The sequence below is a fragment of the Schistocerca cancellata genome, chromosome 9 (assembly GCF_023864275.1).
Source record: "Schistocerca cancellata isolate TAMUIC-IGC-003103 chromosome 9, iqSchCanc2.1, whole genome shotgun sequence".
Taxonomy (NCBI): Eukaryota; Metazoa; Arthropoda; class Insecta; order Orthoptera; family Acrididae; genus Schistocerca; species Schistocerca cancellata.
The window spans coordinates 84,093,218-84,117,907 of NC_064634.1; positions in this window are offsets into that span (position 1 = coordinate 84,093,218).

Genomic DNA, 24,690 nt, shown 5'->3' on the forward strand with positions numbered 1-24,690 from the left:
TAGTAATTTTCTGAAAGACAGTATTGACAATTTCATCAGTTAATTCTTGTTTGTCAGGTGTGATTACTATACTTGTATCATCAGCAAAGAGAACTAACTTTGCCTCTTCATGAATATAGAATGGCAAGTCATTAATATATATTAAGAACAACAAAGGACCCAAGACTGACCCTTGTGGAACCCCATTCTTGATAGTTCCCCAGTTTGAGGAATGTGCTGATCTTTGCATGGTATGAGAACTACTTATCACAGAGCTGAGAAGACATATCGTGCAGGGCACCATTGTCACCGGCGGAGCCAAAGGAGAGACGGTATTGCTATCATGAGCTATCATCCCAACAAACTTGTCTTTCCAGTTCAGAAGCATGCAGTTCCCTTTCAAAGTGGATGTTTTTCACACGGACAGCTCTAAGTGGGCTGTTCGAGTGCATCGAGAACCAGGAATCTCTACATAATTGGAAAAAACAAGAAATATCGGTGTAATCACCTTGATGTTGAAGCTCTTTCGTCTGTGTTTGCTTTAACAATGACATATGTTTTTGGGTGGGGTCCGCCATCTTGTTTTCACAAAAAAAAATGGTTCAAATGGCTCTGAGCACTATGGGACTTAACTTCTGAGGTCATCAGTCCCCTAGAACTTAGAACTACTTAAACCTAACTAACCTAAGGACATCACACACATCCATGCCCGAGACATGTACTAGCCTTCCTGGAAGAAAGAATATTGCTGAGAATTGGCTTAGCAGCAGAATAGGAGGTTGTTTCCAGACTTTTCCATTCTGTTTTGTTCATCTAGTCTGCCTCATAACTTGCTCAGATACTGTCGTGTAAGTAAACAGTGACTTAAACTTATATGTAATCACCAGTTTTTTTATTCATTACTCTTTCAATTTATTTATATCTGCCTGAATAGTTTCTAGGGTCCTTTGTATACGTATTAGTCAGTATTTAAATCAGTTTATACGATTCCTGTTTTTTCCATGAGTGAGAAGTGTGTGACATGCCGTAGGATCGTTAGTTCCGGGGTATGGTGTGATGGGTGTTGTAGTTTCTTTCATTGGGGCGAATGTAGTGGCGTGGGAAATGGGGACATAAATGAGGCTCACCTGTGGTATTGTAGGATCTGCAGTAGAGATAGGAAAATACTGGAACAGGGAGGGAAAATTGCAGCTCTTCAAGCTGACCTAGACAAGGCAAGGGAGGATCTGGACATGTTAAAGAGGGAGAAGGGTGAACAGGGGTGGGAAGTGGCAACAGGTAATAGGGGGAACAGGCAAAGGAGAGCATCAGACAGCTTTGTGATAAATCTTGAAAATAGATTTGACCTGTTGCCTTAGTCAGAATCGGATGAGCCTCATGTAGCTGAAGCTGTAGAAAGGGCACAACAAGCTTTCAAGAACTTGAAAAAGGTAGGGAAATTTGTAAAGAGACAGAAAGTTCTGTTGTTAGGTAGTTCCCATGGTAGCGGTGTTGGCCAACTACTGCAGGAAAACCTAGGTCCAGAGTACCAGGTCACAAACTTTTTCAAGCCTTGTGCAGATCTGGGTCAGGTAACAGAGGATATAGGTTCTTTATGCAAGGATTTCACGAAGGAGGATGCCGTGGTTATAGTGAGTGGTCCGGGAAATAGCATTGACAGAGACTCTGAATATTCCAAGGAGAGTGACCTGGTGAAGATCGCATCAGCAACGAAGGATACGAGTGTGGGATTTGTGTCTGTGTTGAGACGCCATGATCGGCCTCATTTGAACTCTTCCGTAGGGAGGGTGAACTTGGAGTTGGAGTGGCTGCTTAGGACGGATATAGGGTCCCATATTGGTTTGATTCCTGTGGATGCTATTGATAGGTGGGACTACACTAGGCATGGCCTTCACCTCAGTTGGAAAGGGAAGGGAAACCTGTCTGGGTTGATTGCAGAAAACGTAAGGGGGGACACTGTCACAAGTGGTAAAATACCAGTGGTCACAGGTGTCAGAGGATAGGGAAGGGGGATAGAAAACGAGTTTTAAGACAGATTGCCAGACACAGTTTGAGAAAACAGATGAACAGGAGTCACATTTTAGCATACAGCCTCCATTTAAACAATGTTTAACAGAAAGTAAACAGAAACTGCAAGTTCATCTTCACCAAAGCAGTTATAATCCCATTAGTATGCAGTATCAGTTATCTTTATACACCAGAATATTCCAGGACTCAGAAATAAAGTTGATGAACTGCTCATTTGTATCCATGAAATGAATTCATCTAACCAAATTGACATAATCTGCCTCTCTGAACATCAAGTGACCACTGGTATGGATATGTTAGATATTCCAGGATTTAAGCTAGCTTGCCGGCCGCGGTGGTCCAGCGGTTCTAGGCGCTCAGTCCGGAACCGCGCGACTGCTACGGTCGCAAGTTCGAATCCTGCCTAGGGCATGGATGTGTGTGTTGCCTTTAGGTTAGTTAGGTTTAAGTAGTTCTAAGTTCTAGGGGACTGATGACCACAGATGTTAAGTCCCATAGTGCTCAGAGCCATTTGAACCATTTAGCCATTTAAGCTAGCTTCCTACTTCTGCAGAGTAGATATGGATGGAGGAGGAGTTGCCACAATTATTAAAAACTGCCATAAATTCAAGAACATTGACATTAATAGATTCTGTTTAGAGCAGCATCTAGAAGAATGTGCAACAGAAGTAGAGTTCCAGAACAGATCCTATATAATAGTAACTATTTACTGAGCAACTGCAGGAAATTATAATCTATTCATAAATCATCTAGAAGCTCTTTTGGGTTATTTAACAGGAAGAAACAAAGAACTTTTGATTGCTTGTGACTTTAATACAGATTTTCTAATGCAATCTTCCAGTAAACATTTACTGCAGTTAGTAATGTTCTCTTTCAATCTAACTCACACTGTAAACTTTCCAACTAGGATCAGTAAATCCTCGGGGACAGCCATTGATAACGTTTTTATAGACAAATCAGAGGAACAAAATCATATCATAAAACCTGTAATAAATGGACTATCAGATCATGACATGCGGCTCCTTGTTTTAGATGTAAATTCTAAGCAGATTATCGAGACCGCTAAATCTGAGTACAGGAGAGTATTCAATCAACCAAAAATTGAGTGTTTTAGAAAACTGCTCAAAGATATGAACTGGAAAGGTGTTTATAGTGCTCATGACACGAATGAAAAATATATTACATTCATGAACAATGTCAGTACCATGTTTGAAAACTGCTTTCCTCTAAAAGTTACTCAAATTAAACAGAAGTCTATAATAAAACCATGGATCACACAAGGAATAAATATTTCCTATAAGACAAACAGGAAAATGTATCTGTCGACCAAGAATAGCTCCAATGCTGATGATTTAGCTAAATACAAGGAATACTGTAAAATATTAAAAAAAGTAATTCAGACATCTAAACAAATGCACTACGAGAAGAAGATAGCAATGTCAGGGAACAAAATAAAAACAATATGGAATATAGTAAAAGAGGAGACTGGTAGAACCAGAAAGGAACAGGAGCAAATAGCACTAAGGGTAGGTGACACATTAGTAACCGATGGGCATAGTGTGGCAAATCCATTTAACAAGTACTTTATATCCATTACTGATAGAATGGGATTGTCAGGATCAGTAAATAATGCCCTTGAATATCTGAAACTAGCCTTTACAAATAGCTTCAGGTACATGAATATGTCACTCACTTCACCAAAAGAAATAACTTCCATAATAAAATCCTTAAAAACAAAGCATTCTAGTGGTTATGATGAAATATCAACAAAGTTAATTAAGGCATGTTCTTGTGAGTTTAGTACAATTCTAAGTTACTTGTGTAACCAGTCAATTATAACTGGGACATTTGCTGACTGACTGAAATATGCAGATGTTAAGCCTCTATTCAAGAAAGGGGATAAAGAGATGCCATCAAACTACAGACCGATTTCACTTTTACCAGCATTCTCAAAATTTTTGGATAAAGTAATGTACAGGCAGCTTCTCAACCATCTGACCACAAATAACATATTATCAAGAACACAGTTTGGATTTCTGAAGAGTTCTGATATCGAAAAGGCTATTTACACCTACAGTGAAAATGTACTTAATTCATTAAATAACAAGTTACAAGCAGCAGATATTTTCTGTGATTTGTCAAAGGCATTCGATTGTGTAAACCACAACATCCTTTTAAATAAATTAGAATTCTATGGTGTCATGGGCAGTGCTGCAAAATGGTTCAAGTCATACCTCGCTAACAGGAAACAAAGGGTGTCAGTGCATGGGACTAGTGAATTAAGTCATCAGTCATCATCAGAATGGGAAGAAATTACATGTGGTGTCCCACTAGGATCCATCTTAGGGCCATTGCTTTTTCTTGTGTACAGTAATGATCTCTCATCAGTTACACTGCCAGAAGCAGAGTTCGTTTTGTTTGCAGATGACACAAGTATTGCAATAAATAGTATGTCGAGTGTAGTTCTAGAAAGATCTACTAATGATATTTTCATGGATATTAACAAATGGTTTAAAGCCAACTCACTGACATTAAACTTCGAAAAGACTCACTATATGCAATTCAGAACCCGTAAGAGGTTTCCACCCAGCATATGCATAAAGTACAAAGAAGAGCAGATAGAAGAGTTGACAGTCTTAAATTCCTGGGATTACAACTTGATAATAAATTCAGTTGGGAGGAGCACACCACAGAACTGCAGAAACACCTTAACAAGTCTGTATTTGCAATTCGAGTGTTAGCAGACATAGGCGACATAAAAGTGAAAAAGCTTGCATACTTTGCCCACTTTCATTCCATAATGTCATATGGTATAATATTTTGGGGTAACTCTTCAAGTCAAACAAAAGTTTTCAGCGTCCAAAAGCGTGTAATACGTATTATTTGTGGAGTACATTCACGGACGTCTTGTAGAAACCTCCTTCAAAGAACTGGGTATACTAACTACTGCCTCTTAGTATATTTACTCCTTAATGAAAGTTGTCCTAAATAATATATATCTTTTTCCAACAAACAGCTCAGTTCATACATACAATACCAGGAACAAAAATGATCTGCACAAGGACTTAAAAGCACTTACTTTAGTTCAAAAAGGGGTCCACTACTCAGGAACACTCATCTTCAATAATTTGCCAGCAAACATAAAAAAATTTAGCTACAAATAAAGATCAGTTTAAAAGGAGCCTGAAAGACTTACTAGTGGCCAACTCCTTCTACTCCATTAACGAATTTTTTAATAGAAACAAGTGATTTATTGTATATACTCATAATATTAGTATTGTTATTTTAGTTTGAAAATGATGTATTGTATATACTCATACTATTAGTATTGTTATTTCAGCTTAAAAAAGAAGTGACATGTTCCACATCCACGAGGATCTCCTCAACACGGATCTATGGAACGAAAAACTAATCTAATCTAATCTAATCTGACACTGTGTGCTCTCTAGTACTGGCGCCAATTCCCATTATCACGAGACAGCTTCCCGCATCCTATGTCATGGATACAGAAAGACCGTATCAACACCGACTAGTAGATGTAATGTGAGGACAATATGAGTTCCAAACCTTTGTACTTCACATGGTCATTACACTGTCAACTCGTAACTGCCTCCAGCAGCTCTAATTGGGAAAGTAATCTTCAAAATTAGCAGTTATGAATGTGTCTTAACTGAAGTACAAATAGGCCTCGACTTTGAGATGGGAAGACCTCAAGCAGATACAAAATTCAACAGAGACACTCATCGATCATAGAGGTTACAAATACTTTCGACAATGTTAACACAAAAAAGACATTATTCAGTACATTAGAAGGGGCGCTCTGAGAAACGTGAACCATCACTGTCCTAGATTTAAATGGTAAATTAATACAGTCTGTGTTGACAAATAAAGGGCCTGAAGAAGGTGCGGTGTTCCATCTACTCTTTTGAGGACGATGCAGTATGATAATAAAACTCCCTTCGCGGATGGTGTCACGCTTTTAGGATGATGATCTACAAAAAGGAATTTTCTTTTTGAAAGGGATATGTAAATAATACATTACTTAAAGACATCAAAAAGAGAAACTAGAACTGTGGCTTTTAAGAGAACAGAACTCATAGAAACAATATGTTTTATTTATAATGGAAGAGAATAAGATAAATTTAACTGTCTAAATTGTGACATTATATTTACGAATCGTAAGTATACAGAGAAACGCCTACCAAAATTCACAAATAAACCGGAGAATAAAAAGTTTTGTGCCATCGTCATAGGTTTATGCTTTATGTGTGTTATTTTCTCATCAGCAGCCCTTTTCGCGATACTGTTTTGATCAGGACACACCCACCTTGTATTCTCCTCTTTGCCGATGACCCAGTGGCTAAGGGGTGGAAATAGGAACTATTGTACGCGCCAAATGTAACACACTTGTCAGGAGAATGAGAAAAAATGTATCTCTGTTTGCACATAACTGATTTGTGTCCGAGAAACAGAGAACTCTGCTGCAGAGTGAAAATCTCATTCTGGAAACATCCCCCAGGCTGTGGCTAAGCCATGTCTCCGCAATATCCTTTCTTTCAGGAGTGCTAGTTCTGCAAGGTTCGCAGGAGAGCTTCTGTAAAGTTTGGAAGGTAGGAGACGAGGTACTGGCAGAAGTACGGCTGTGAGTACCGGCCGTGAGTCGTGCTTCGGTAGCTCAGTTGGTAGAGCACTTGCCCACGAAAGGCAAAGGTCACGAGTTCGAGTCTCGGTCGGGCGCACAGTTTTAATCTGCCATGAAGTTTCATATCAGCGCACACTCGGCTGCAGAGTGAAAATCTCATTCTGCATTTTTCATATCTTTTACATTTTGGAACTCCAATGAGAAGCACAGCTTAGCGCAAGGGCCATGCGCCATTTACTAACGCATGTTTGAAAGACATCGCCGATGGTTTGGCCCCTGGATCTAGCGTCATACAACGGAGTGCCGAGAACACAGAACTTCTGAAAATGCGTTTTATGAAAAAATGGCACTGAGAATGTTTTCCATTTCAATTATATGAAAAACAGAAAATGACCTCCAGTTTGCAATAAATCGCCTAAGTGAAATTCGTAAGAATTATCATCTAAAATTTTCAGTAGATCAAAAGAAAATACAATCATTAGGACAAGCGTCACATTTTCACCTGTTAGGTTGCGAAATGAAAACGTCATCACTGATGAACTAATTAAGTTTCAAGTGATATGTGGAACAATCACAGAACTGGCTGACAAGGAAGGATGCAAAGCTAATTTTTTGGAAAGTAGTGGCTGTTCTAAAATGTGCAAGCTAATCTTGGACATTAACAAAGAAAGACAGAGGAAGAATACACTCGGCTGAAATGAAATTTTTAAGGGGTATTGAAGGCTGTGTCCTCAGAGACAAAAACAAAACTGTATTATAAGAGAAGAACGTAGTATTTAATTTACCGGGTGGGCGAGAAGTCCCTGTACTCCTAGTATCGAATGCTAATTTATCTGATTTGTTTTAATACAAATACTTTCTTACGTGTTAAGTGTCCAGTATGTACGTATGTCCCCATCATGCTGTTAACACATTTCCATTCGCCTCCATGTTCTTTTTGACATATTTTTCAGCATGTCCTGTGTCTGTGTTACGGTGCGAAATGCATCTTCAACAGCATTGCGCCGTTCTTTGTTCCTAACATAACGCCGTGCAGGTGCTTGCGCCTTAATGACTCCCCATGTCGAGTCGTCACGTGTGGTGAGGCCAGGACTTCTTGGTGGCCATTTCAAGGGAGTTGGTGTTGCTGATGAACCACGACACATCCTCCGTCCTGCAAAGTGTTCATCCAGGAGCTCGTGCACTGCAACACGTAGTGGGGAGACCCTCCGTCTTGCTGCAACCGGGACTGCTACGGTCGCAGGTTCGAATCCTGCCTCGGGCATGGATGTGTGTGATGTCCTTAGGTTAGTCAGGTTTAAGTAGTTCTACATCTACATCTACATTTATACTCCGCAAGCCACCCAAAGGTGTGTGGCGGAGGGCACTTTACGTGCCACTGTCATTACCTCACGCCCGGGTTCCCGGGTTCGATTCCCGGCGGGGTCAGGGATTTCCTCTACCTCGTGATGGCTGGGTGTTGTGTGCTGTCCTTAGGTTAGTTAGGTTTAAGTAGTTCTAAGTTCTAGGGGACTGATGACCATAGATGTTAAGTCCCATAGTGCTCAGAGCCATTTGAACCATTTTGCCATTACCTCCCTTTCCTGTTCCAGTCGCGTATGGTTCGCGGGAAGAACGACTGTCTGAAAGCCTCTGTGCGCGCTCTAATCTCTCTAATTTTACATTCGTGATTTCCTCGGGAGGTATAAGTAGGGGGAAGCAATACATTCGATACCTCATCCAGAAACGCACCCTCTCGAAACCTGGCGAGCAAGCTACACCGCGATGCAGAGCGCCTCTCTTGCAGAGTCTGCCACTTGAGTTTGTTAAACATCTCCGTAACGCTATCACGGTTACCAAATAACCCTGTGACGAAACGCGCCGCTCTTCTTTGGATCTTCTCTATCTCCTCTGTCAACCCGATCTGGTACGGATCCCACACTGATGAGCAATACTCAAGTATAGGTTGAACGAGTGTTTTGTAAGCCACCTCCTTTGTTGATGGACTACATTTTCTAAGGACTCTCCCAATGAATCTCAACCTGGTACCTGCCTTACCAACAATTAATTTTATATGTTCATTCCACTTCAAATCGTTCCGCACGCATTCTCCCAGATATTTTACAGAAGTAACTGCTACCAGTGTTTGTTCTGCTATCATATAATCATACAATAAAGGATCCTTCTTTCTATGTATTCGCAATACATTACGTTTGTCCATGTTAAGGGTCAGTTGCCACTCCCTGCACCAAGTGCCAATCCGCTGCAGATCTTCCTGCATTTCGCTGCAATTTTCTAATGCTGCAACTTCTCTGAATACTACAGCATCATCCGCGAGAAGCCGCATGGAACTTCCAACACTATCTACTAGGTCATTTATATATATTGTGAAAAGCAATGGTCCCATAACACTCCCCTGTGGCACGCCAGATGTTACTTTAACGTCTGCAGACGTCTCTCCATTGACAGCAACATGCTGTGTTCTGTTTGCTAAAAACTCTTCAATCCAGTCACACAGCTGGTCTGATATTCCGTAGGCTCTTACTTTGTTTATCAGGCGACAGTGCGGAACTGTATCGAACGCCTTCCGGAAGTCAAGAAAAATAGCATCTACCTGGGAGCCTGTATCTAATATTTTCTGCGTCTCATGAACAAAAAAAGCGAGTTGGGTCTCACACGGTCGCTGTTTCCGGAATCCATGTTGATTCCTACATAGTAGATTCTGAGTTTCCAAAAACGACATGATACTCGAGCAAAAAACATGTTCTAAAATTCTACAACAGATCGACGTCAGAGATATAGGTCTATAGTTTTGCGCATCTGCTCGACGACCCTTCTTGAAGACTGGGACTACCTGTGCTCTTTTCCAATCATTTGGAACCTTCCGTTCCTCTAGAGACTTGCGGTACACGGCTGTTAGAAGGGTTAGAAGTTCTAAGTTCTAGGGGACTGATGACCACAGAAGTTAAGTCCCATAGTGCTCAGAGCCCCCCTTGCTGCAACCGTATGCATCTGTGAGGCCCCTTTCCTCGGGATGAGGTAGTAACCATGTTTGTAACAGATGTAAATAATTTGCGCCATTCACAGTCCCTTCAAAAAAGTACCATCGAAGCAGATGTTCTAAGCGCTGCCTATATCATTACGTGAGACGGGTTCCTTTCTAACTCGTGTGTGTAATGAGGATTCTCTTTGGTCCATACGACAATATTTCTAGAATGTGAGCTGCGATAAATGGCATATCCATCTGGAAATATAGCCCTGACACGGCTTACTGCATTTGCAAATTGAGTTAACAAACCACAGCATGCTAAAACGCGTTCATTCCGGTCTGTACCGCATAACTCGTTTACGAATGTGGGTCTGACCTCAAAGCCTTTTCTTTCATGCGATCTCGCAATTTTGTCCTCGGTATACCGAGTTCAGAACCAGGTTTACGTGCCGATTTCAAAGAAGATATGTTTGCCAGCCGGTGTGGCCGGGCGGTTCTAGGCGCTTCAGTCTGGAACCGCGCCACCGCCACGGTAGCAGGTTTGAATACTGCCTCGGGCATGGATGTGTGTGATGTCCTTAGGGTAGTTAGGTTTAAATAGTTCTAAGTTCTAGGGGACTGATCACCTCAGATGTTAAGTCCTATAGTGCTCAGAGCCATTTGAACCATCTGACACATGTTTCTTCTCGTGTCTTCTTCGTTCCACTTCGTGTCCTGTCTTTAACATAACCAAAAGCAAAATCACGTATTTGTCAATCCAGAAGTGTTGCCTTTCGCGGTGGAGCCTTATTAAATCTTTCCTGAAATGGTTCCATAATCTGTCTCATTTTCTGTCGTGTGTGTTGTCGTTCGTGCATCGACATACTTGTCACTAAACGCTGATCAGTTATATAACTATGACCGCTCACATCTGCCACGGCTACAAATTAAAGCTCAACTGCGACTGCGAAAACATGTAAACATGAAGGTATACGTTTCTTGAAATTACTGCAAGCAGCCGCCTTTTGTTTTGTTCTTCAGTTTTTTTATTTATATTTTTTATTATTATCGCTGTATTTTATTATAATCACTGTAAGAAATGCAACAAAATCTATCTCATAAAGTGAATAATTCTCGCCACGCTCAGCGCTTACATGTTTGGTTTATACATCTTGTCACAGCTACATGACTCCCACACTGCTGCAGGCAATTAATGATGATGAAGCGCTAGGCGGTTCGAAACCGGTTATGGAACAATAAAAACAAACTGAAGAACAAAGCAAAAGGCGACTGGTTGCAGTAATTTCAAGAAAACTTTATTCCACACAGTTGCAGTGTTCCTCATCCATAAGCGATAAAAGCTTTATGTAAACATGAATTCTAACAATTGATTTCAACAATTGATGAGAAGTAACATAACTGCCAACGGGCATAATAACACCTGATACAAACTAGCGGCTACAGCGGAACGGGGACCTCTCGTCCACCCTGTATAAATGAAAAACTGTTCAAGGATGCGTAGGATGGAAACAACATGTCATTAGAATACTGTAAGACAGATTAGTTAAACAAGTAATTAATTATAAATCAACATCAAAGATGTGTAGGATGGGCGACAAACAGATGGCTTCAGTGAAAAAATGTTCAAATGTGTGTGAAATCTTATGGGACTTAACTGCTAAGGTCATCAGTCCCTAAGCTTACGCACTACTTAACCTAAATTATCCTAAGGACAAACACACACAGCCATGCCCGAGGGAGGACTCGAACCTCCGCCGGGACCAGCCGCACAGTCCATGACTGCAGCGCCCGAGACCGCTCGGCTAATCCCGCGCGGTTGGCTTCAGTGAAGACGGAACTGGCTGTTGGCCTACTCCTTGAAGTGGAGAAGAAGACTCTTTTGACCACAGGGAATTCCTGCATACAGACAGCTGCACAATGGACCTTAAAGAAAACCTGCATTCACACTGCGTTTCAGCCGAGCGCAGCCTGTCCAACTGTGGGCGAGACAATGCGGCTAGTCTGTGAACATGCCCCGGCTGGACGTTTCAAGTGTAGGCCGTGCGCGCAGGAAAAAGGTCGTCAGCGCGGAAAATTGGCCTTGACTTGCATCACAGCGGCGACAGTCGAGAGTTTCATCGGCTCTTTTGTGCCGCAAAACACTGAAGACATTCCTAGCAGCGGTTGCTGGGGGTCAACATTACCAGCTGACGAACGCTAGCTCCAGGTAATGGCCCGTAGTTACGCCAAGCAGTGTGGAACAGGGAACTGCGTCCTGTCCTTTGTAGGAAAAAGGGACGGCTGTGTCGTCCCAGACAATACAGGGCTATTACAAATGATTGAAGCGATTTCATAAATTCACTGTAGCTCCATTCATTGACATATGGTCACGACACACTACAGATACGTAGAAAAACTCATAAAGTTTTGTTCGGCTGAAGCCGCACTCCAGGTTTCTGCCGCCAGAGCGCTCGAGAGCGCAGTGAGACAAAATGGCGACAGGAGCCGAGAAAGCGTATGTCGTGCTTGAAATGCACTCACATCAGTCAGTCATAACAGTGCAACGACACTTCAGGACAAAGTTCAACAAAGATCCACCAACTGCTAACTCCATTCGGCGATGGTATGCGCAGTTTAAAGCTTCTGGATGCCTCTGTAAGGGGATATCAACGGGTCGGCCTGCAGTGAGCGAAGAAACGGTTGAACGCGTGCGGGCAAGTTTGACGCGTAGCCCGCGGAAAATTGGCTCATGCCAGAACTGGAGACCGACAGCGCCGACTTCATCTTTCAACAGGATGGTGCTCCACCGCACTTCCATCATGGTGTTTGGCATTTCTTAAACAGGAGATTGGAAAACCGATGAATCGGTCGTGGTGGAGATCATGATCAGCAATTCATGTCATGGCCTCTACGCTCTCCCGACTTAACCCCATGCGATTTCTTTCTGTGGGGTTATGTGAAAGATTCAGTGTTTAAACCTCCTCTACCAAGAAACGTGCCAGAACTGCGAGCTCGCATCAACGATGCTTTCGAACTCATTGATGGGGACATGCTGCGCCGAGTGTGGGAGGAACTTGATTATCGGTATGATGTCTGCCGAATCATTAAAGGGGCACGTATCAAACATCTGTGAATGCCTAAAAAAACTATTTGAGTTTTTGTATGTATGTGCAAAGCATTGTGAAAATATCTCAAATATTAAAGTTATTGTAGAGCTGTGAAATCGCTTCAATCATTTGTAATAACCCTGTACGTAACAACCTCCACAAGACGAATTAGTCCTCTAGGCAGCCATTACGAAGAATGGCACAATTTCATTACAGTAATGTTGCGAGTAGTTGTCAATGAAAACCGAGGTGTGCTCTTTCCCCAGTCCTCCGCTGTTATGAGCGAGCGGCTAATCTCTGATGACGTCACAAGCGAGACGAAACCAGGAAGACACCGCACAGTGACGCAGTCCTCCGAGTAATCGCCATTAAAGAGAAACCCCGGGGCGGCAGTGTCCGTCCTCGCACCAGCTGACGCCTTTCTGACAGTCAGCTGACTGCGGCCGACCTTGACTCTAGCCGCGGCAATCGATGGCAGGCCGCGAGGCGCGCGTGCGTGGGTGGAGGTCGCCGGCAGCGCCGGTATGGATCGCAGCCGCGGCACGGATTGCCGCTGCTGTACTCGCTTTCCAAACACTTCTCCTAGTAAGACTACATCTACATCTACATCCATACTCCGCAAGCCACCTGACAGTGTGTGGCGGAGGCTACCTTGAGTACCTCTATCGGTTCTCCCTTCTATTCCAGTCTCGTATTGTTCGTGGAAAGAAGGATTGTCGGTATGCCTCTGTGTGGGCTCTAATATCTCTGATTTTATCCTCATGGTCTCTTCGCGAGATATACGTAGGAGGGAGCAATATACTGCTTGACTCCTCGGTGAAGGTATGTTCTCGAAACTTTGACAAAAGCCCGTACCGAGCTACTGAGCGTCTCTCCTGCAGAGTCTTCCACTGGAGTTTATGTGTCATCTCCGTAACGCTTTCGCGATTAGTAAATGATCCTGTAACGAAGCGCGCTGTTCTCCGTTGGATCTTTTCTATCTCTTCTATCAACCCTATCTGGTACGGATCCCACACTGCTGAGTAGTATTCAAGCAGTGGGCGAACAAGCGTACTGTAACCTACTTCCTTTGTTTTCGGATTGCATTTCCTTAGGATTCTGCCAATGAATCTCAGTCTGGCATCTGCTTTAACGACAATCAACTTTATATGATCATTCCATTTTAAATCACTCCTAATGCCTACTCCCAGATGATTTATGGAATTAACTGCTTCCAGTTGCTGACCTGCTATATTGTAGCTAAATGATAACGGATCTTTCTTTCTATGTATTCGCAGCACATTACACTTGTCTACATTGAGATTCAATGGCCATTCCCTGCACCATGCGGCAATTCGCTGCAGATCCTCCTGCATTTCAGTACAATTTTCCATTGTTACAACCTCTCGATATACCACAGCATCATCCGCAAAAAGCCACAGTGAACTTCCGATGTCATCCACAAGGTCATTTATGTATATTGTGAGTAGCAACGGTCCTACGACACTCCCCTGCGGCTGCTCCCCAAAACATCCATGATACCGAAAACATCGGTCACCAAAGTCCCAACTCGCACTTTCCTAGCATGACATCTGGGGAAGCCACGCAACAAGGCTATGAGGTGGACGCATATCTCGATGTCGGGAGAGCATCTAACTCGGCACCGCACCAATGCTTATTGGAAAATGTACTGTCATAATATACTCTCTAAGACAAAAAAGGCGACGGAACACGAACGAATTATCCGAATGGGACGGAAATGGGTAGTTGTGATGTACACGTACAGACAAATAAATGATTAAAATTTCAGAAAAATCTGATGATTTATTCAAGAGAAAAAGCTTCATTATAATGCTTTTGTCCACCTCTGGCCCTTATGCAAACAGTTATTCGGCTTGGCATCGATTGACAGCGCTGCTGTATGTCCTCCTGAGGGCTATCGTACCACATTCTGTCCGATTTGCGCATTAGATGGTCAAAATCTCGGGCTGGTTGGAGGGTCCCGCCCATAGTCCTCCAAAGTTTTCATTTGGGGAGAGATCCGGCGACCTTGCTGACAAAGGCAGGGTTTGGCAAGCAAAATCCCGGGCTGGTTGGAGGGTCCCGCCCATAGTCCTCCAAAGTTTTCATTTGGGGAGAGATCCGGCGACCTTGCTGACAAAGGCAGGGTTTGGCAAGCAAAATTCCAGGCTGGTTGGAGGGTCCCGCCCATAGTCCTCCAAAGTTTTCATTTGGGGAGAGATCCGGCGACCTTGCTGACAAAGGCAGGGTTTGACAAGCAAAATCCTGGGCTGGTTGGAGGGTCCCGCCCATAGTCCTCCAAAGTTTTCATCTGGGGAGAGATCCGGCGACGTTGTTGACAAAGGCAGGGTTTGGCAAGGAAAATCCCGGGCTGGTTGGAGGGTCCCGCCCATAGTCCTCCAAAGTTTTCATTTGGGGAGAGATCCGGCGACCTCACTGACAAAGGCAGGGTTTGACAAGCAAAATCCCGGGCTGGTTGGAGGGTCCCGCCCATAGTCCTCCAAAGTTTTCATCTGGGGAGAGATCCGGCGACCTCACTGACAAAGGCAGGGTTTGGCAAGGAAAATCCCGGGCTGGTTGGAGGGTCCCGCCCATAGTCCTCCAAAGTTTTCATCTGGGGAGAGATCCGGCGACCTTGTTGACAAAGGCAGGGTTTGGCAAGGAAAATCCCGGGCTGGTTGGAGGGTCCCGCCCATATTCCTCCAAAGTTTTCATTTGGGGAGAGATCCGGCGACCTCACTGACAAAGGCAGGGTTTGACAAGCAAAATCCCGGGCTGGTTGGAGGGTCCCGCCCATAGTCCTCCAAAGTTTTCATCTGGGGAGAGATCCGGCGACCTTGTTGACAAAGGCAGGGTTTGGCAAGGAAAATCCCGGGCTGGTTGGAGGGTCCCGCCCATAGTCCTCCAAAGTTTTCATTTGGGGAGAGATCCGGCGACCTCACTGACAAAGGCAGGGTTTGACAAGCAAAATCCCGGGCTGGTTGGGGGGTCCCGCCCATAGTCCTCCAAAGTTTTCATCTGGGGAGAGATCCGGCGACCTTGTTGACAAAGGCAGGGTTTGGCAAGGAAAATCCCGGGCTGGTTGGAGGGTCCCGCCCATAGTCCTCCAAAGTTTTCATTTGGGGAGAGATCCGGCGACCTCACTGACAAAGGCAGGGTTTGACAAGCAAAATCCCGGGCTGGTTGGAGGGTCCCGCCCATAGTCCTCCAAAGTTTTCATCTGGGGAGAGATCCGGCGACCTTGTTGACAAAGGCAGGGTTTGGCAAGGAAAATCCCAGGCTGGTTGGAGGGTCCCGCCCATAGTCCTCCAAAGTTTTCATTTGGGGAGAGATCTGACGACCTTGCTGACAAAGGCAGGGTTTGGCAAGCAAGAGGGCAAAAATGGTTCAAATGGCTCTAAGCACTATGGGACTTAACATCTGAAGTCATTAGAACTACTTAAACCTAACTAACCTAAGGACAACACACACATCCATACCCGAAGCAGGATTCGAACCTGCGACCGTAGCAGCAGTGCAGTTTCGGAATGAAGCGCCTAGTACCGCTCGGTCACAGCGGCTGGCAAGATGACATGTAGTAGAAACTCTCGCCGTGTGCAGGCCGGCATTATCTTGCTTAAAGGTAAGCCGAGGATGGCTAGCTATGAAGGGCAACAAAGCGCGGTGTAAAACACTGTCGGTGTACCACTGTGTTGTAAGGCTACCACGGATGGCAACCAAAGGTGTCCTGGCTATGAAAAGGAATGGCGCCCCAGGCCATCACTCCTGCTTGTCAGGCTATATGGCGTGCGACAGTCATGTTGGTATTCCAACACTGTTCAGGCCGTCTCCAGACACGTGTTCGGCCTGGAATCTCATTGGCGGAATCTCATTCACTGGAGTAGGATTGACTTCAGTGATGATTCCCGCTTCGATCTGAGCCCCAATGACCAGGCACCAGTCACCCTTATAGCACAGTGGTATGATGACGATATCCTGCCCCCCCTGCCTTGTTGCCCTTTCCAGACCCTATCTTGGCCAGCAAGCTCGCCGGGTCTGTCCCCAATTGAGAATGTTTGAAGCATTATGGACAGGGCCCTCTAACTAATTGACGATCTAACGCGCCCCGTTGGACAGAATTTGGACGATATTCCTCATCAGAACATTCAACAACTCTATCAATGAATGCCAAGCCGAACGGCTGCTAGCATTAGTGCGAGAAGTGGATCATCACATTATTGATTTGCTCAATTTGTGAAGCACTTTCTCTTGAATGAATCATCCAATTTTTCTAAAACTGTGATCATTTGTTTGTCTGTATATGTACACCACATTTACCTATTTCCGTCTCATTCCTGTACTTCCTTCAAATGGCTCTGAGCACTATTGGACTTAAGATCTGAGGTCATCAGTCCCCTAGACTTAGAACTATTTGAACCTAACTAACCTAAGGACATCACACACATCCATGCCCGAGGCAGGATTCGAACCTGTCACCGCAGCAGCAGCGTGGTTCCGTACTGAAGCGCCTAGAACCGCGCGGCCACAACGGCCGGTGTATACTTCCTTCGTGGTGCATTCTTTTGTGTTAGAGTGTGTTGTAGAGCACAAAAAAGTTGTAACTAGATTGAGTATGTAAACGCGGTCCTTAACGTACTCCCAACAAGGGGTTAGATGAGGCGGCCTGTAGGACCGTGGGAACAGAGCCACTACGCCCAATCCAGCGATGCGGAAAAAAACGGCTCACACAACTTTGTCTGTGGCACTGCACAGAAACATTAACCTTCGGCGTCTCGTTCTAGAGTCAATATTTCATGAAGATTTTCACCGCACCATCTCTCACATTGTGGCAATTTACCTTTCCAGATAAATAGAAGGTTGCTTCTTCGCTGAATTTCTGCTTGGAGGCGAAATGTTCGTTCTCAAGGGCTTTTGCATTGTGATGCAAAATTGAACTCACCGGCATAATATTCCGGTTTTTAATTGTTGCACGAGCCGCGGACTTTACTGTCTGAAATGTAACCGTCGTCACAAAACCTTCCACACTGTTTCCTGCGGTATTTCAAGTTCGAGTCTTGTGCAGACCGTTGATTTTTTTGGACTGCGCACGAAGCTTTCCCTCACCGTCTCCACGGTTGCAGCTGGCACACTTGGTCGACCGCTACTTCTCTGTTTGCAGAGACAACCAGTGTCCATAAACAGTCGATACCAACGTACAATGCTCTGTTTACTAGAAGGTTGTCCTCCACAATTCCTTCCGAATGTACGCTGCATTGTTGCAATAGATCTCGCACATTCCAAAACACAAAAACTCTTTTCTTGTTTCGTAGCCATTTTGTCAAGGCACTGTACTCATAGCGCCAACTGGTGAACGCAGTGCAAACTCGTCGATTACGGTTCGATTAATTGATCTGTCACATTTGTACATGTAATCGCTGCTTTGGAAAATACAGAACTCCGAAAACGAATGACTCATTTATTGTAGCCGTGTAAAACTGGACCGGAAAGTATTTCGCATTCCTTGAGATAGGAAACTCAATTTACATAATCTGCACCCGGGCGTGGACGATGTAAATTGGATAGCCTGAGTATTGGGCAAAGTTGCTCTCACGCAACTTAAAAATTTACTATTTTCTGCGACATTTTTCAAAATTCGACCTTGGGTGGCCAATGATGCCTCAAAGCAACGTTTTAAGCTCTCCTACTCAGCCGTTTTCTGCTCTTTCTGGGCCGGCCGGAGTGGCCGAGCGGTTCTAGGCGCTTCAGTCTGGAACCGCGCGACAGCTACGGTCGCAGGTTCGAATCCTGCCTCGGCCATGGATGTGTGTGATGTCCTTAGGTTAGTTAGGTTTAAGTAGTTCTAAGTTCTAGCGGACTGATGACCTCAGATGTTAAAAGTCCCGTGGTGCTCAGAGCCATTTGAACCATTTTGTTCTTTCTGGTGTAAAATTTCTGGATAGTTTGCATCATTGGTAGACACCGTGCTGGGTTATGTGAGCATCAGTTAGTGTTCTAGCAGTCTCTTTCGATTTTGTACCGTTTTTTTTATCCTGTGTAACGAAAACTGCTTACAAACAAAAGAGGAAGTCTTGACGCTGAGCTGTTTTACAAATGTGTTAGTGAATTCTTACCTGGAGCATTGGAAATCGAATGATATTTCATGGGAAGGCTGGACAGACAAACAGTCCAGAAGAAGAGGAGAACAGAAGATGCTGTGCCAGTGAATGACGTACGAAGTGACAGTTTTGGTCACGGACAGAGTAAGGGCCAAATGGAAGGTGTAGGCTTTGTCCTAAGTGGTATTCGACTGGAAAATGTGGAACGTTCTGCACTTTGTACCAAAAAGGAACTGTTGTAAGACATTTCACATGACATACTGTAGAATGCAACCTTTTTTTCCGCCGCATGAGCAAGAGTGTACTATTTCATGTTAGAGCACTCACGTGCCTTTTACGGCAATATTGATTGCAGGCAACATACCGTGTTTTGAAAAAAAAAATGTATTAAAATTGTTCACATGACCAAAACAGTAGTGTGCAAGTTACTTACTATATGTGCGAACATATAATAACTTAATGAATGTTAATGAGTAATGTGGCCTCAGTTTACTATACTAAGCTTCTGAACACGTTGTGGCATAAATTCGACCAAAAACAAACAAACACCTACCGAAGAGGCCTCCAAGGCCCAACATACAGACCGGGCGCCATGTCATCCTCCGCCCATAGGACTCACATGCGGATACAGAGGAGCATGTTGTCAGCACACCGCTCTCCCGGCAGAATGTTTCGTAGTTCGTCGTCATGAAACCACACTTTTACCACGTTTGCTAACATGCATTCTTTTGCTGAACAGTCCATTTTTACCAAGATGCCACTTCACAAAATTCCACAAATTCTCGATGGTCTTTAAGTCTGGTGAATTACCAGATCATTGAAGCATTAGTGTTACTAGTGTTGTCTTCTTCCATGCATGTCTTGACTGATTTAGAAGTGTGACACGGGGGTAGATCATACTGAAATGTTCCTCCACCATCTGTAAAGATCTGTAGGAATGGCACAGTCCTGCGCCTAAGGATTTCCATGTATTTGTTTCCGTTCGTCACGGCATCAACTGGAACTAGTGCCCTAGGGCCACTTGCAGTGAAGAAACCTCAAAGAATTTTTTTTGGGAGGGTATTTTACAGTCTGTTCACGCCTGTTGCCTCAGGGGAGCTTCGCCTGACAACCCTTGCTTTGTACTTCTTAAGTAATAGAACCCAGTACGTTGTCCTCGATGGTGAGTGTTCATCGGAGGTGAGGGTATCATCTGGAGTGCCCCAGGGAAGTGGGGTAGGTCCGCTGTTGTTTTCTATCTACATAAATGATCTTTTGGATAGGGTGGATAGCAATGTGCGGCTGTTTGCTGATGATGCTGTGGTGTACGGCAAGGTGTCGTCGTTGAGTGACTGTAGGAGAACACAAGATGACTTGGACAGGATTTGTGATTGGTGTAAAGAATGGCAGCTAACTCTAAATATAGATAAATGTAAATTAATGCAGATGAATAGGAAAAAGAATCCCGTAATGTTTGAATACTCAATTAGTAGTGTAGCGCTTGACACAGTCACGTCGATGAAATATTTGGGCGTAACACTGCAGAGCGATATGAAGTGGGACAAGTATGTAATGGCAGTTGTGGGGAAGGCGGATAGTCGTCTTCGGTTCATTGGTAGAATTTTCGGAAGATGTGGTTCATCTGTAAAGGAGACCGCTTATAAAACACTAATACGACCTATTCTTGAGTACGGCTCGAGCGTTTGGGGATCCCTATCAGGTCGGATTGAGGGAGGACGTAGAAGCAATTCAGGGGCGGGCCGCTAGATTTGTTACTGGTAGGTTTGATCATCACGCGAGTGTTACGGAAATGCTTCAGGAACTCGGGTGGGAGTGTCTAGAGGAAAGGAGGCGTTCTTTTCGTGAATCGCTACTGAGGAAATTTAGAGAACCAGAATTTGAGGCTGACTACAGTACAATTTTATTGCCGCCAACTTACATTTCGCGGAAAGACCACAAATATAAGATAATAGAGATTAGGGCTCGTACAGAGGAATATAGGCAGTCATTTTTCCCTTGTTCTGTTTGGTAGTGGAACAGGGAGAGAAGATGCTAGTTGTGGTACGAGGTACCCTCCGCCGTGCACCGCATGTTGGATTGCGGAGTAGGTATGTAGATGTAGATATCCTTGAACAATGAAATGTGACTCATCACCGAAAATTACATGTTTACAGTCATTGGAGGTCCAAGATTTATACATCTTGGCTCATGTGAACGCTTTTTTGTTCATGGCAGGTGTTAACAACTGCTCGTTTATTGGATTTTGTGCCTGCCGCCCACAATCAAGAAACGTACACCATATCGTTGAAGAGTCGATTTCAACCCCAGTAGCCAATAAATCTCTCTGAAGGTCTTTACTTGTCTTTTGAGGATGAATTCTACTGTTCCTAAGTAGGGTTTTTTCCGTCATACTGGTGCTTACTGGTTTTCACCAAATCTGCCTTTTCCATTTGGAAACAATGAGACAGAATCACTATATGCGATAGTAAGTCTGGAAACACCAGATTTTCCCACACGAACAACAGAGGCTATTCTCCTGTAGTCGTAGATATGCGCTCATGAAGAGCAATTATTTTCGCCCACTTCTTAGGTGAATTGTCCTTTTTAACACCAAGTTTTCCTGTCGAGAACACAGAAACAACACACCCTGTTGCTACACATACACTGATCGGCCAGAACATTATGACCACCTACTTAATTGCCCGTACGTCCACCTCTGGCACGGATAACAACGGCGACGCGTCGGGGCATGGAAGTAATAAGGCACTGGTAGGTCTCTGGAGGGAGTTGCCCCAATCTGCACACGCAAGTCACCTAATTCCCGTTAATTCCCGGGAGGGGGGCGATGAGCTTTGATGTCACGTTCAGTCACAACCCACATGTGCTGGATCGGATTGAGATCTGACGAGTTGGGGGGCCAGCACACGAATCAGAACTCACCACTGTGTTCCTCGAAACACGCTATCACACCCTGGCCTTGTGACATGGCGCCTTACCTTGCTGAAAAATGACACTGCCGTCGCGAAACATGATCCTCATGAAGGGGTGCACGTGGTCTGTAACTAATGTACGATACTCGTTGGCCATCGTGATGCCTTGCACGAGCTCCACAGGACCCACTGATACCTATGTTTATGTTCCCCAGAACATAATGGAGCCAGCTCGTCTCAAGGAGCAGTCCCCCCTCCCATCGGCATGACGAAGAAGGTATCGTGATTCATCAGATCATGCAACGCTCTGCCATTGCGCCAACGTCCAGTGCCAATGGTCATGTGTCTATTTCAGTCGTATTTGCCGATGTCGTGGTGTTAACATTGGCACATGAATGGGTTGTCAGCTGCGGAGGCCCATCGTTATGAGCGTTCGGCCCCCCTTGTGTTCAGACGCACTCTGCCCAGTATTACGAGGTGCATTCAAGTTCTAAGGCCTCCGATTTTTTTTCTCCAGACTGGAAAGAGATAGAAACATGCGCATTGTTTGAAAATGAGGCCACGTTCATTGTCAATACGTCCCAGAGATGGCAGTACCACACGGCAGATGGAATTTTACCACCAGCGCCGAGAATGAGAACTGTTTTAAATACTTAAAATGGCGACGTTTTCCTTACTTGAAAAGCGTTCAATCATTCGTTTCCTGAATTTGCGTGGTGTGAAACCAATTGAAATTCATCGACAGTTGAAGGAGACATGTGGTGATGAAGTTATGGATGTGTCAAAAGTGTGTTTGTGGGTGCGACAGTTTAATGAAGGCAGAACATCGTGTGACAACAAACCGAAACAACCTCGGGCTCGCACATGCCTGTCTGACGACATGATCGAGAAAGTGGAGAGAATTGTTTTGGGGGATCGCCGAATGACTGTTGAACGGATCGCCTCCAGAGTTGACATTTCTGTGGGTTCTGTGCACACAATCCTGCATGACGACCTGGAAATGCGAAAAGTGTCATCCAGGTGGGTGCCACGAATGCTGACGGACGACCACATGGCTGCCCGTGTGGCATGTTGCCGAGCAATGTTGACGCGCAACGACAGCATGAATGGGACTTTCTTTTCGTCGGTTGTGACAATGGATGAGACGTGGATGCCATTTTTCAATCCAGAAACAAAGCGCCAGTCAGGTCAATGGAAGCACACAGATTCACCCCCACCAAAAAAATTTCGGGTAACCGCCAGTGCTGAAAAAATGGTGGTGTCCATGTTCTGGGACAGCGAGGGCGTAATCCGTACCCATTGCGTTCCAAAGGGCACTACGGTAACAGGTGCATCCTACAAAAATGTTTTGAAGAACAAATTCCTTCCTGCACTGCAACAAAAACGTCCGGGAAGGGCTGCACGTGTGCTGTTTCACCAAGACTACGCACCCTCACATTGAGCTAACGTTACGCAGCAGTTTCTTCGTGATAACAACTTTGAAGTGATTCCTCATGCTCCCTACTCACCTGACCTGGCTCCTAGTGACTTTTGGCTTTTTCCAACAATGAAATACACTCTCCGTGGCAGCACATTCACCAGCCGTGCTGCTATTGCCTCAGCGATTTTCCAGTGGTCAAAACAGACTCCTAAAGAAGCCTTCGCCGCTGCCATGGAATCATGGCGTCAGCGTTGTGAAAAATGTCTACGTCTGCAGAGCGATTACGTCGAGAAGTAACGCCAGTTTCATCGATTTCGGGTGAGTAGTTAATTAGAAAAAAAATCGGAGGCCTTAGAACTTGAATGCATCTCGTACAGTCTGATGTTAGTTCCTCCACAGTTCGCCGCCTGTCCTTTTTTACCATTCTGCCCAGCCTACGACGCCCGACATATGTAATGCCCTACCTCACGACGTCTGGATGTGCTTTCACCTTGGTTTCGCCACGTGTTGAAGACACCACAGCATTCCTCGAACACCCGACAAGTCGCGCAGTTCGTTCCATTTCCGAAATGCTCGTGCCGAGCCTCCGAACCATCACTATCTACCTTCGATCAAACTCAGACAGCTCGCGCGCGTTCCCCATTCCATACAGTCAGCACGCTCATAGATGCACCGTGCGTATGTCGGACTAGCAGTCATTCCTCGTCAGGTGATACTGCTATCGCCTGGACGGGATTTATAGATAGTAGGTCGGTGGTCATAATGTTCTGGTTGATGAGTGTAAAAGCACTCAGCTGAACTGCAGGGGACCAACAATTGTTTTTCATAGTCCAGGCAACAATAGAGTACCTAGAGTCCAGCAACTGGGCGTATAAAATTCGTTGCAGTTAACCAACTTCAGTTCCTTGTAAAATATAAACCCGTCCCAGTTAATTTGCACACTTCTGTAAATACACTCCTGGAAATTGAAATAAGAACACCGTGAATTCATTGTCCCAGGAAGGGGAAACTTTATTGACACATTCCTGGGGTCAGATACATCACATGATCACACTGACAGAACCACAGGCACATAGATACAGGCAACAGAGCATGCACAATGTCGGCACTAGTACAGTGTATATGCACCTTTCGCAGCAATGCAGGCTGCTATTCTCCCATGGAGACGATCGTAGAGATGCTGGACGTAGTCCTGTGGAACGGCTTGCCATGCCATTTCCACCTGGCGCCTCAGTTGGACCAGCGTTCGTGCTGGACGTGCAGACCGCGTGAGACGACGCTTCATCCAGTCCCAAACATGCTCAATGGGGGACAGATCCGGAGATCTTGCTGGCCAGGGTAGTTGACTTACACCTTCTAGAGCACGTTGGGTGGCACGGGATACATGCGGACGTGCATTGTCCTGTTGGAACAGCAAGTTCCCTTGCCGGTCTAGGAATGGTAGAACGATGGGTTCGATGACGGTTTGGATGTACCGTGCACTATTCAGTGTCCCCTCGACGATCACCAGTGGTGTACGGCCAGTGTAGGAGATCGCTCCCCACACCATGATGCCGGGTGTTG